Source organism: Nothobranchius furzeri, chromosome 2 (assembly GCF_043380555.1).
Source record: "Nothobranchius furzeri strain GRZ-AD chromosome 2, NfurGRZ-RIMD1, whole genome shotgun sequence".
Taxonomy (NCBI): Eukaryota; Metazoa; Chordata; class Actinopteri; order Cyprinodontiformes; family Nothobranchiidae; genus Nothobranchius; species Nothobranchius furzeri.
This window is the reverse complement of record NC_091742.1, coordinates 18483690-18498648: the sequence shown is the minus strand read 5'-3', so window position 1 is coordinate 18498648 and position 14959 is coordinate 18483690. Positions and strand designations below refer to the sequence as shown.

At 44.2% G+C, this 14959-nt stretch overlaps 1 long non-coding RNA gene across 1 annotated transcript; it reads right to left on the bottom strand.

The window, feature by feature from the left end:
- Positions 1 to 5574: 5574 nt before the first annotated feature.
- On the bottom strand, positions 5575 to 6159 carry LOC139066279 (uncharacterized). The gene is made up of 2 exons (XR_011519212.1): positions 5971 to 6159; positions 5575 to 5832 (listed from the first exon to the last, which is right to left on the bottom strand). It is a non-coding gene; the product is annotated as an uncharacterized lncRNA (long non-coding RNA).
- Positions 6160 to 14959: the final 8800 nt, after the last annotated feature.

Here is a 14959-nt window from a genome sequence, read left to right as displayed (position 1 = left end):
ACCACTGGTCAACAAGCTAACCAGTCTTGGTTTTCTATATTTTCCATCTCCTTCTAGGAGATCCTTATTTAATCCCAGTTAAAAAAAATCCTTGCTTGGTATTTTAGACCTGGATTGGACATTATGGGAAAGTCCCATTTAGAGTAAAGACGCTAGCTAATCCAAAGCATCTGAATTGGCTCTTTTTGCCATAAAAATGTGCAGCAGCTACTTTTTAAAGTCTCCTCCAGATGTCTGAATTCCTGTCTGTAATGCTGCACCTCGAGTCCCTCTAGAGGAAATATCTGTCAGACTGTGCACACAATCTATCTTTGGTTGCTTCCCAAAGCTCATAGGTGAGGGTGGAGGTTTGAACTGAAAGGTGAATCGACTTCTTTATCTGGTGTGGTAGAATATCCACATTATGGCTGGCCCTGCTTGCACCAATCACACCAACACATTTTCACTCCCAGCTCGTCAAAAACAAATGCTTGGTCATCCACCCTCCGCGTCAGACCCCTGACGCCAAAAGTGCCCTTTTTCGTCACTTATGTACGAAAAGGGGTTTTTCCCTTTTCGGACTGCAGGTCCCAATGCAGCGTAAAACTGACGCGATGGGACCTCCGCAGCCAGGGCACCAAACAAGCTCGTTGTATCTCACCCAAACCTTATCCTCTTGTTATTTAACCTTCCCCTCACCCCTATCCTAACCTTAACCATCTTGCTAGCGAACACATTAGTGATGTGTCAGTCGCTCTAAAAGCCGGCTCTATGAAGTGAACGGCAGGAGCCGCCTTGTCATTGGTCGGGTTTGGACCAAGGCAACGCGAGGGGGAGGTTTCAACTACCAAGGTGGACGTTAAAAGTAGAGGGTACTTGCAACCTCCCCCTCACCAGATGGTATGTTCTACCGTTCCCCTTGGGCGGCAAATATGAAAATTCACAGTCAGAATGCATGTGAAACAAACGCTTGATTAAAGTGAGAGTAACGTTTGAGGTAGCAAGAGGGTTAAGGTTAGGATGAGAGTGAGGGGAAGGTTATAAATAGCAGAACGTTAAGGTTTAGGTGCAGTTAAATGAGGGTTATGGTTAGGATGAGGGTGAGAGGAAGGTTGTAAATAGCAAAACGTTAAGGTTTAGGTGTGGTTAAATGAGCTGGTTCGGTGCCGCATCATCGGACATCCCATCACGTCAGTTTTACGCTGCATTGGGATCTGCAGTTGGAAAAGGGAAAAACCCCTTTTCTCACATAAGTAACGAAAAAGGGCACTTTTGGCTTCAGGGGTCTGAGGCGGAGGGTGGCTGACCAAGCGTTTGTTTTTGACATGCTGGGAGTGTCCCCCGGTGGACAACACAAAACCACGTCCTGTTCTCTAAAGCTCTACTTAAAGGACTTCTACAGGTAAATAATCACTGAACAGTTTAATGTCTCAATCAAGGAGGATGAAGTTTTACTGAAACAGATTTCATTTTCAGCCGGTGCCATTTGTCTTTCTCCTAAAAAAAATACAATAAGAGAGAGTAACTGATCTGTAGTAACTGATCATAATAAGTGGACCTGTGAGGTTGCCATGTCTCCAGCTAGGTAACCTATTGAGTGAGTTGTTCAGAATTATAGGAGCAAGACACTTCCTCTAATCCTGGATGTGCAATTTGTAATCGTACGATGTTCAAGAATGATCCCACCTTTCTCGCCTCTGATTGGCTAGAGGTGCTCTACTACGATTGGCTATTTCATTTAGCAGCAAACCTTGGGTGTTTCTCAATACCAATAAACCTCACTTTGATGTCTTGGTCCCGCTCCGGTTGCCTGGGAGATACGTCATCAGGAACCACCAAGGAATGTTCCAATATTCACTTTCTACTGAGGCGTGTGTTCTCTGTTTGTTAACCATTTAGCTAGCTGAGCAAGGACACACAGGAGGTGTCTTGAAGCCTAGCCTTGGTCAAAAATTACCCAGAATTCACCGCTGTATTTTCAAGAGGATAGTGGCTCAGAAGCCGGCAGCTACTTCGGGGGCAAATGTCAAGTTTAAATGTGAGCCAACTCATTTAAAATGTTTTATTAGATCCAAAGAAGTTATCTATTGTTGGTTAGTTGCTCAGTGGTTGCAGCTTCGGTGGCTAGCAGTTAGAAACTCGCTTACGTATTTAATTTAACAAATATATACACAATTTTAAAAGTAAAAGGCTTGTTATATATTTGTATTGAAACTAATACGTATAAAATAAAACGTGTCACATGAGTTTGTTCCATTTAACCGTTTTCTTTGACCAAGGAAGGATAGCGTCCTCATAAGCAAGGAGGCCAGGTGCCTTGACATTGAGAAACACCCCATCTTCCCTTGCTAATTGCAGAAGGTTCTGCCACCAGAAGAACAGCTGTTTTGGGGAGTTTTGTAAAGAAAATGTTAAATTAGCGCTATAATAACCCTTCTGTCCTGTTTTGCTAAATGTTTTTTTTCTGTTTCTTTAATAAATAAATAAAAAATAACAGAATAACGTAAAATTTTAAGCTTAATTTAATTTAATTTATAGTATATCTTGTTGCATTTATCACACTGTTGCACTTACTTTTTATATTGTTTGGCTCTCAAGCATTGAGAGCATCTTATTAAGTAAAGTATATAGGATAAACATATGTGTGTCCTACCTGGGTATGAAATATAATGAAACTGTCTTATTTTGCCCAGCTGTGTGCAGCAGGTCTGTTTCTTTTCTAGGATAACCAAAAATGGTGAAAGTAGATCCAAATCACAATCAGCTTTTCATGAAATTTGAATGAAATATTCACATTTAGACAGATGATGAGTAATGTGTTCTAACTTGCAAACAGTCTTAACCTATTAGACGAAAGATGTAAGATGGCCTATAGTAATAAAATAACCCAGATACTTGAGAGCCAGCAGATATACTATCAGTCTAACGGTGTGATAAATGCAACGATATTTATTACAACATCACATTTGATGGTTTTAGGTTTCTTTAATGAAAGAAAGTGAAACTGGTATGTTGCAAAACAAGACAGAATGGTTTTTATGGTGGCGGTTTGTCCATAGGGGCGCTAGTACACCACCCTGCCAGTCTCACAGGATGAAGAAGAAGAAAACAGGAATCACAAAATATTAAAACACAACAGAAATTTTTACTAAATTATCTCTACATCATACAGACTATAAGTGCTGTGTATAACCTGCATTTAAGTGTAGTTTAACCCTTTGATGTATAATGGTCACTAAAGTGGACAGGTACTCAATTTTTTATTGCATTTTTTGCTATTAAGCACAGCTGTTGAAGACTTTATTGCATTTAAGACCCTCCATTTGGACTTCAGTAAGTCAAGCCAACATATTTCATGTTCAGAATGCATGCTGTCCACTGAGGTGGACATGTAATAAATTATTTGTAAATTAATAAATGTTACAAAAAATATTTGTTGAAATTTGTTTCATTCACACCTAAAGATGAATGAAAAATTTGTTTAAAAAATCATGGTTGAATATTTCATAATTCATGCATAAAAGAGTTAAAAATGTTATTTACACTTTTACCACGACTTAATCGTCTTGCGATGTATTTCCTGTCCATTTTGGGTGCAGCAATGTCTACCATAGACCTACACTAACTGGTGCATGCGCGCTGGATCAACCTCTCCAATACAAATAATAGGAGAGCCTTTTCTTTGTAACTGCTGATCTGTAACTGATGAACATGAAACTTGTGGAACGAAAGTGAGAAAGTGATTTTTGGCTTAAAAAATAGACTGCAGTAAGCAAATTTGACCATAGGGTGTTGTTCTTACATAGTGCACCTATAAATGCATACCCATCTGACATCCTCCAAAACACACATAGTTGCCAACTTTAAACTATGGCCACATTTGTGGCATAATGTAGACTTGAAGCAGTGGACAAACACACTCCCATGCAAACACATTTTATCTATCATAGTGAAGTGCTTTGATGTGAAAGATGAGACTCACACCATCTGATACGATCCAGTCCTGGTGTGTGTGAATGAACCATCCGTAACCTGCTTTCCAAAACACTCGTATGAATTAGTAGAAAATCTCCTCCGGCGTGTAGACACAAGTTTGTGTGTTATGTCCCAGATATTTGTAGAGTCAAACCCAACACTGCAGGCTGGTTCCCCTCTACCTGCCTGTCAGCCCTGCAGCCATCGGGTCTGTTTTTCCCGTCTATTTCTGTCTCTCTTGGTCTGTCTCTCCCTATTGGCCTTTCTAGCTCGGTCAATACAGTCTTGGCTGACAGAGAGAGAGATGAAAAGAAAACAAAATGCTTTTTGATCCAGCGGCATTATGTTACGGCTCTGTCAAAGACTGTTACTCTGATAACCCGACCAAAAACATCAGCCAAAGGCCAGCGTTAAACTAGAAGAAGAAGAAAATATCATTTCTGTAGCGCCTCTCAAGATAAAAATCACGTGGCACTTTACAAAAGCAAAACATGTAAAAATATAAACAAGAATTTAGAAAATGGTTAAAAATATATTTAAAATGAGCAAAAAATAGACAATTGTGATTAAAAAATGTTAAGAAAGAGAAAGAGTGAATAGGAAAGAGGGAAATCAGTGGATCCTGAAGAAGGTGGAATAGGTGGGGAGAGCAGAATAAAGAGAGAGTGGTGAAGAAGGTAATTTAAAAGCCAGCTTGAACAAGTGAGTTTTCAGCTGCTGAGAAAACCATATAATGGACTGGGACAACACAAGGATCATAAACACCGAACAACAAAAATACAAAAGATGGATTAAAGAAGCAATCGAGATAAGGAGACGTGGATGTGGGACCATGAACAGGGACGATGGAGTTTACACGTTGGACTGCGCATGGGACTGCATCGTCGGAGAGGGGAGAGCAGGCAGCAGAGGGCGACAAAGCCCTCTGCTGCCCGCGGATAAACGAAGAAGGAAGTGACGCGCCACCATCAGCGTCAGCCTGAGGAAGTCTGCAGCCGCAGACGAAACATAGCGAAAAAAAAGGGTAACGGAACCGTTTCTGTGTTTTAAAAAAGAACGACAGCATGGAGCTATCATAGATGTTATGTTCATCAAGAGCAGCTGTGAGCTGTTTAGCCATAACCTTTTCCAAGATCTTGGAGAAGAATGGAAGTTTAGAGATAGGTCTGAAGCTGCTATGGAGAGAGACGTCAAGACTTGTTTTTTAAGAAGCGGGTGGATTACAGCATTCTTAAAGTAAGCAGGGACCTGACCAGAAACCAGAGAAGCATTAATTATAGAGAGCACGCTGGGACCGATGGACTGAAAAGCACTTTTAAACAAAGATGTGGGTATGACCTCAAGGGGGCATGCAGAGTCTCTTCATTGAGTTAACTAGTTTGGTAGACTCAGGCAAAGAAACAGGAGCAAAGCTATTTAGGATGACAGATCGGGTTGGAGTCGGAAGAGGCAGCGATAAGGCTGAAGGAGAGATGCTAGATGTAACCTTATTGACTTTGTCCACAAAGAAAGACAGAAAGTTCTCACAGTCTGCAACAGATGGAGGCTGTAGGAGAGGCTGTCATGTTCCTGGGAAGGTGTTTAACCCACGACATGAAGAACCATCACAGGACAAAGGCAGAAAGTTCAAACAATGATTTATTAACCCTAACTAAAAGTGTCCTGGAGATATCCAAGTGTGAAGTAGTCGGCAAGAGTCCAAAAGCCAGCAGGGAGGGCAAACGGTGTGACGGGGTACGTCCAGGAGAGGGAGCCAGATGATGGCGGCAGAGGGCAAGTGAAGCTGGAGGAGAGGTGAACCTTGAGTGTGTAATCCAGGCGGGTTATGGTGACTTCCAGGTAGGTACATCCATCTGTGGTTCAGCGATTCCAAGTATCCTGAAGATGAAACAGACTTGAGTCCAAACACCAAAAAATCCAAGCACAAAAAAAAACCAGATAAATCCAAAAACTGTGACAGCACAAATGTCTGAGCAGAGACCAAGTAAAACCTAGTACTGAGTGACAAGATTCTACCGTGAGTAGTTAATCATCCAGCGATGTGAAGTGGTTCCCCCTCCTCTTAAATAGAGCTCTGCTGCGGTTGATTAGAGGATCTGCAGCTGCCGCTGATCGGTAATGCCCCACAGCTGGTGAGTGCCCTCTCCTGGAATGACAGTCTTACAAAGATGTTGTGGAGAAGAGGGAGTGCTCACCCCGTCACACAACAGAGGCAGGTGAGACAATGCTGCTGATGGTGTTAAACAGCACCTTTGGGTTCCCTTTGCTCTGGGACACCAGGTTGGAAAAATAGGAAACCCTAGCGTCTTTGACTGCAGTTAAAGGATGTCAGAAGATCCTTTAGGTGCAGCAGATGGACGTGGAGATGGGTTTTCTTCCACAAGCCCTCAATTTTTCTGTATTGGCACTTTAGGCTGCAAAGGCTGTCATTAAACCAGGCAGTAGGGTTCACTGCAGGAACTGATCTGGTTCTAACAGGGCAGATGTTGTCCAGGATGCAGAGGCAGTGCTCGTTAAACTGAGAAGTTAAAGAATCTGGGTCGTTATCAGAAGAACAGGGTGGATCAAATGCAACAGAAAAATTGCTAGCTGTGCTCTCATTAAGAAAATGAGAACTAACCGTACGGCGAGCAGGAGGTGAGGACGCAGAAACTGACAAGTTAAAGAAAATGCAATGGTGATCTTAAATATCTACGTCCTCAGGACAAACACTGTCAGCATTTAGACTCAAGGTAAAAACAAGGTCCAAAGTGTGCCCCCTGGTGTGTGTGTGGGGCCAGAAACATGCTGGGTAAAGGTGAAGGAGTCCATAAGGCTGGAGAAATTCATGGCAAAGTTATCAGAGGGATCATCAATGTGGATGTTAAAATCACCAACAATCACCAGTCTGGACAGCTTCACAGTGGAGGATAGAAAGTCACTAAACTCCTGAAGGAAAGAACTGTTTGGACCAGGTGGACGATAGACCACAGCACAGTAGAACGGGTCCTTACGCCCGACTTTAATCAGCTGCAGTTCAAAGAAAGCAAAGCGACCCGAGGTTGTAGAGCTACATGGAAGATGGTCTCTGAAAACAACAGCTAGGCCTCCACCATGACCAGAACCCCAGGGCTGGCTAAGAAAAGAATAACCACTTGGGCAGAGTTCAATCAGACCAGAATAATCAGATGTTTGCTGCCAAACTTCAGGCAGAAACAGAAAATCCAGGTTTTTAGAGAGAATTAGATCATTGAGCACGAAGGACGTATTGTTAACAAAGCGGGTATTTAATAGAGCCATGCTGAGTGAGGTGGAGGAATTAGAAACTACAGAAACAGCTGGAGTTAGTGGACGTAAATTAGCAGGGTTAGATCCATGTTGTTTTTAAAGAAACACTTATGAAGGGAACAGGAGGAGAAACACCTGAGGAATGAGGAGAACCTGACCTTTAAAAACTTGGATGGAGAAACCGCGCTGCAACGCGGCCCGGCGGGAATGCGGAAGTGGCGCTCAAGTCGCCAAACAAAGGAAAATAAGCTAGAAGATCACGACAATGTTTATTAGATAAACCACTCTTTAAGATAAGTCTTATTCTCACTGGGATTCCTGCTCGTTTACCTCTTTTCCTCCAACGTTTTCCTGGGACTGGATAAACATCGCTGGAGGCGCCCTGAATGGAATTGTCATTTAGCTTCAGGCCAGTGCGCCACTCAGATAAACAAACAGGGAGGTACGTCCTTGGTGCATCTTCGGCGATTGTTAACGAACGGAAGGACAAAAGGGTCTGGCGATCACAGGAGATGGTAGCAGGGACATTACTGAAGAAGATCACAGACAGGAGCAAGGTGGAGAAGAGTTGGTTAGTGGAGAAAAGTTTGAAAAAGTGGCCGGTGACTGTGGCTAAGCCAAGCACAGGTGCCATCTTGTTACCGACCGGATGCGGAGGGGGACCTGAGGCAACAACGCCTACCTCTCAGCTCCAGGGATCTGGTTGCTTAAATGTCAAGGACTCTGAGAAAATTCCCAAACAAAAGTTAGAATCTGACACAAATGAGACCAATCTACGGGAGTTAAACATCGTTACTGAACAGAATAATCAGTTAGGACCAGGGATGTTGAGATGCTGGCTCAGCCAAGGGAAGAGGGTTCTACTAGTGAACCTCTGAGCTATGAGCAGAAACAGACATTTGTTAGAGAAATCAGTAAACGTAAAGCTGAAAAAAACGCTCACAGGTGCCATCTTGTTACCGACCGGAAGCTAACAAAGTCCATTCATTTTCATCCGCTTATCCGGAGTCGGGTCGCGGGGGCAGTAGCCTAAGGCGAGACGCCCAGACTTCCCTCTCCCCAGCCACTTGGACCAGCTCCTCCGGGGTAATCCCGAGGCATTCCCTGGCCAGGTGAGAGACATAGTCCCTCCACCGTGTCCTGGGTCTACCTTTAGGTCTCCTCCCGGTTGGACGTGCCTGGAAAACCTCACCAGGGAGGCATCCTGACCAGATGCCCGAGCCACCTCAACTGGCTCCTCTCGATGTGGGGGAGCAGTGGGTCTACTCCGAGCCCCTCCCAAATGGTAAATGGCCTGTATTTGATATAGCGCCTTCTAGAGTCCTGGAACCCCCCAAGGCGCTTTACAACACAATCAGTCATTCACCCATTCACACACACATTCACACACTAGTGGGGATGAGCTACGATGTAGCCACAGCTGCCCTGGGGCGCACTGACAGAGGCGAGGCTGCCGAGCACTGGCGCCACCGGTCCCTCCGACCACCACCAGCAGGCAACGTGGGTTAAGTGTCTTGCCCAAGGACACAACGACAGCGACAGACTGAGCAGGGCTCGAACCTGCAACCTTCCGATTACGGGGCGAGCACTTAACTCCTGTGCCGCCGTCGTCCACGAATGACCGAGCTTCTGACCCTATCTCTAAGGGAGAGCCCAGCCACTCTTCAGAGAAAACCCATTTTGGCCGCTTGTATCCGCGATCTCGTTCTTTTGGTCGGTCTCCACCAGCGGGTTTGGGAGTTACCACCACAACTGGCACCGATGATCCTGCAACCACAGCTCCGGTCGGCCGCCTCAACAATGGAGGCAAGGAACAGGGTCCATTCAGACTCAATGTCCCCCACCTCCCCCGGAACATTTTGGAAGTTCTGTCAGAGGTGGGAATTGAAGCTCCTTCTGACAGGAGACTCTGCTAGACATTCTCAGCAGACCCTTGCGATACATTTGGGCCTGCCTGGTCTGATCGGCATCCTCCCCCACCATCTGAGCCAACTCACCACCAGATAGTGGTCAGTTGACAAATCTGCCCCTCTTTTCACCCGAGTGTCAGAGACATGTGGCCACAGGTCAGATGAAACAACAACAAAGTCGATCATTGAGCTGCGGCCTAAGGTATCCTGGTGCAAAGAGCACATATGGACACCTTTATGTCTGAACATGGTGTTCATTATGGACAATCCATGACTGGCATAGAAGTCCAACAACAAAAGACCTCTTGAATCCAGATCAGGGGGGCTGTTTCTCCCAACCACACCTCTCCAGGTCTCACTGTCGTTGCCCACATGACCGTTAAAGTCCCCAGCAGAATGAGGGAGTCACCGGAACGAGCGCTTTCCAGCACCCCCTCCAAGGTCTCCAAAAAGGGTGGATAGTCTGAACTGTAGTTTGGTGCATAAGCACAGACCACAGTCAGAACCATCCCCCCACACGTAGGCGGAGGGAGGCTACCCTCTCATTCACTGGGGTAAACCCCAACGTACAGGCACCAAGATGGGGGGCAACAAGTATGCCCACCCCTGCTCAGCGCCTCTCAGAGGGAGGAACTCCAGAGTGGTAGAAAGTCCAACCCCTCTCAAAGAAACTGGTTCCAGAGCCAGAGCCATGCGTTGAAGTGAGTCCGACTATTTCTAGTCTGAACCTCTCAACCTCACACACCAACTCAGACTCCTTCCCCACCAGAGAGGTGACATTCCATGGGCCAAGAGCCAGCTTCTGTAGCCGAGGATCAGACCGCCAAGGTCCCCACCCTCGACTACCACCCATCACACACTGCACCCAACCCCTTTGGCCCCTCCCACGAGTGGTGAGCCCATGGGAAGGGGGACCCACGTTTCCTCTTCGGGCTGTGCCCGGCCGGGCTCCATTGGTGAAAACCCGGCCATCAGGCGCTCGCCAACGTGCCCCACCTCCAGGCCTGGCTCCAGAGGGGAGCCCTGGTGACCCACATCCGGGCGAGGGAACATGGTTTCCATTTATATCATCATAAGAGGTATTCGGGCTGCTCTTTGTCTGATCCCTCACCTAGGACCTGTTTGCCATGGATGACCCTACAAGAGGCAGAAAGCCTCAGACAACTTAGCTCCTAGGATCATTGAGACACTCAAACCCCTCCACCACGGTAAGGTAGCAGCCCAGGGAGAGGTCAAAGTCAAAGTATTTACCTTAAATATAATATTTAATGCAAATGCACCAACTGAAGGGGTGATTTGCTTCAAATAAAGCATGGACAACATTTCACTTTTTTCATGTCATTTGTTATTTGTCTCCTCTTTCCTGCAGGCAGCACTACAGAGCCTCAAGAGTTCAGCCCAGCAGCATTTCCAACTACTTTCAGTTCAGGCCTCTCTGATTGAATAACTGTGAACTGCATGCAATGTTGCATTTTTGGAAGCAGTAGTGTTTCATGTTTGACATCCGCACTGCAAAGGGAGAGCAATAATACCCATCTGTTATGTGGCAAAAAGAGAAGAATAAAGCTGGGACCTTTGAAACTGCCAGGAAGATGAATTTAGTTCCCTCCCATGAGACACACATGTTCTACATAACCTTGCTGAAGATTGCAAGACGTTTGAATTTCTATCCATTCCAACTTTTTTCGTCATATTTGAAAAAATGAAGAGAACGCCGAAAATGGCCAAAATATGCTTGTTGTGCATTTCCCTTTCTTTTGAGCTAAAACTTTTTTCTCCTATTGTAAAACTCCATCCCAAAGTTATTACCGGTATTCCTCTGGAGGCAGGCGTTGCAGATTTGCAACATTAAAACCTACCTAACTGGTTACTCTACATATGTATTTCATGAGCATTTTTTAACTCAGAAGTACCCCTGAAGGACTTAGTTGTTCGTCCTTTTATAAAAACATATTTTGAGCCTGAGAGGGTTAAACACAGTTCATGATCCTGCTTCTTCTCTTCTTCTTGTCGATGCCACTGGCACTCTCATGTTGGCTGATTTCTCTTTGTTAAATCTGCCTGAGCTCCAAGCAAAAAGCACAAAATGATCTGATGAAGGCCTAAAAGAACCAGGGGTCTCATTTATCAAACATTGCATGGAATCCTTACTAAAACCGTGCTCAAGCTCAGCAAAAAAATAAAAATGTACTTATGTCAAGTAGGTTTGTGATCTGTCAAACATGGAGTACGCACAGCTGCGCGCAATCTCTGCTTCATGGATCAGAAACTATCTAGAAAGGTTCTCAGCTGCTTTTTAGTCACATCCCGCCTTCACCACGCCCACTTACTGCCATAAATAGTCAATGCAAAGTGCCTTGTGGATCTCATGCATATACATAAGCCGGCTGTTGCAGCGCTCTGCCAATGACATGGCGACCGTAGATCAAGGCAGATCAAGGAAGCACTATTTCACACAAGCAGAAGCTGAGGTACCTGTGGGTGAGGTGGAGAAATGAAAGGAAGTGCTTTTGCAAAACAAATAAAGGAAAATCCATGGAGTGGCACAGCGTTGCTGAAGCTGTCAATGTTGTGAATTATTCAGAGAGATCTGTGGCAGATATAAAAAAAATGGTCCAGTCGGAATTCGATCCCCAGACTCCCAGGTGAAAGTCACATGCGCTAACCAGTCACCCAAACAGAGGTCTCCCTTGTCCAAGCAGCTAGGGCGCTTGATCAATCGGATCACAGTGACAGGACGCTCAAACTGTCACAGACGCATGACATTCTGTCTCAATCTGTTCCCCTGCTGATATTCTGCATTCCGTATTCTACAGCGCTACAGGCGGTGTGTGTGTGTGTGGGGGGGGGGGGGGGGGGGGGGGGTGCTGAGAGGGGCAGCACTGCAGGTGCTATCCATGTCCAAAATGTGCGTAACCATTTCAAACTCAAAGTTGCACAGATTTTTACGCTGTTTTCTTTCATAAATCCCAAAGTTTGCGTGGAAAGTTGCTTACCAGTTTTCCGACCCCGTTTTGTGCGTAAGCAAGCTTGATAAATGAGGCCCCAGGCTTCTCTGGTATCTAAGGAACCGATGACAATGAACCTGTCAGGAAAGCTGATCAGTGCTAATATGGTGTGTTCTCCCAAGTTCAGATCACTGTCATTTGTTGTGTGACCAGATCAGAGTCACATAGAGTTTCATTCAGAAATTATGAGAAATAATTTTTTTCTTTTTTAAAAGACATATAAGCAAGCAAATACAACATTTATAATGACTAAATATCCCATTAACCACCTTGTTTATTCCATGATATCTTAATATTAACATGAGTTTTATGTAGCAAACCAAAACAATCAACCCTTTTCTGTACATTTTGTTGTCTTTAAGTGAAGCACTTTGCGCTTTTATCATCAAAAGTGTTTTATACATAAAGCATTATTAGTTTTGAACCCAACAATTCTGTAAATTCCTCATATAAAGGACAAACAGTGGGCCTTTCCACTGTGTTTTGTAATGAAATCAGCCTGCATATTTTCATTAAAATACAATATGGTCATTTAATGTTTGATAAAGTTAAAAAAAACTGATGTTGAAGGGAAAAGTGATGTTTGAAAACATTATAAACCTGTATAAAGAGGAAGTCTTTCTACACTTCCTGTTTGAAAGATGCGCCAAAATGCTGTTGCCTGGCAGACAGAGAGAGTGGTGCTGTGGCGGTGAACGCGCCTGAGCGACTCGCTCGTGGTGCAACCACGTAACATGGACATAGGGTGTCTCCTATAGCTATGGCTGACTCCAGTAAGTCATTTTAGGGCTGAGTTTTTACCTGAAGAGGGTGCAGTACTAGCGGTTTTTTGCAGAATATTTAGATTCTAAATAAGATGTACCAAACAAATGGCCACGTATATCTACAGAACTACCACACACTCATTTAAACGGTTTATCAGCAAATAACATCCCTGCACCATCTCACTAGGCTTTGAATGAAGAGTAGAAATTGTTCCTCACATGTTTCCACAAAGTTTTGAAACGTCTTGACAGGTTTGAAATTTTCTTGCAGAGAATCGCTCCAGAGACGCAGGAATTTGGACTCGTGGAATTTGTTCTTAACTGGCATGAAGTAAGCTTTGTGTATCATCTGCAACGTGGAGAATTTTGGGTGTGTCTCAGAAGTGTAATGTGACGTTGCACTGCTAAATTTATACTTCAGGTCACTCCCAGGATTACCAGTACACACCCCTGTCTGACATTCTCCAGAGAGGTGAGATCTGTGTTTGTGATATCAAACAATCTGAGATCAAATCTAGTTTTTTGGCATCTAGATTTAAGGATTCAGCAGTAACTTTTTTTCTCCAGGCTATCTACCCAACCAGAGACAGGTACTAAAACTGTTTCAGTCACAAGGTGACAGCTAAATGTTTTGAGCACATTACAGTATGTTAATTTATTCAACACCCCCCCCCCCCCCACATACACACACACACACACACACACACACACACACACCTGATACCATTAAAACATGCTAGATGTGCAGCATGATCTTGTTAGACCGTAAATGATTGACACATAACTGCTGACTGTGTGTTTTGTAGATGTCATAAACGTTTCAAAACTGCTGTGTCAACTTCTATACAGAAACTCACTTGTACCTGTTGCAGTGCACAAACGCTTGTTTAGGTAAGTATGGTAAAATCCAACCATTATCAACAACAGCACTTTGTCAGGTGCTTCACTTTAGCATCAACGGTTGAGGGGTATCACAAAGCAGGAAACAGAAAGAGAGCGAGGAGTCGAGCAGCCTCGGGGACTACTGCACACTGGGCTGGAGCGAGTTGGGCCGAGTCCTACTGCACACCCAACAGAAAGAGGGGCTGCTTCCCTTTGTTTGTCCACTGTTGATATTAATGAGCAGACAGCTGAGCAGCTTCTGAGGACCCCATGCAAAAACACACACCGTGTTCTAAAGGCAACATACACAATAAGCATAGGCTGTGTTAAATATTTCATATTTAAAGTTTCATTTGGAGGTCATTTTAAAAAGTGGGCTAAAGCTGCAGTATTACCGCATTAAAAGCCCTTTATTAAGTGTGTGTCTGTGTAAAACTGCTGTTTTGTTACCACTTCCATTACCTGATGAAAGTCGTTCTGTAAGATGACATTAGGATGGTTTAAAGTGGAAGATTGTGCGATGGATCAAGCTGTGAAATAATGTTCTGCCGTGGGAGCAATCAGAAGCATTAGTGTTCATTATTAGATGAGAGGTTTAGTTCAGTCTCCCACCTGTGATCAGGATTTGATCGTAAAGAAACTTTCATTAAAGCACATAGAAACTGGAACCCACTATCATGTTATCAATAGTTTAAAAGTCAGTAATCATTTCATTTGAATCTGCTTTTTGCTGAAAGTGAGAATTTTTAGGGGAGACTTGGTATAAAAGTGCTGTTTTACGTTCAGGTTTACTCTCTCTAAATTTAGCAGATTTATCAGAATAAGAAAAAAAAGCACTGAAGCACCCCAATTTCTGTTTACATCACAATTTTCTATTTATCTGTTGGCAAATTTGAGAAAGCCCCGTCCCTTTGAGCGCTCTATAGCTCAGGTAAACTTCACAGTAAAAACATCATCAGAGTTTAAACGGGTCACAGGAAATTGTAGTTTACATGACTGAACTGGGGTCTTGTTCATGCGTGTGAAAAAGCTGGAGTGGGAGGTTGATAGGTGGACTGGTGCTGCATCTGCAGGGATATACCAGTCAGTATACGTTCCTACCCTCACCTATGGTCTCGAGCTTTGGGTGGTGACAGAAAGAACGAGATTGCTGATACAAGCGGCCTCCACAGGG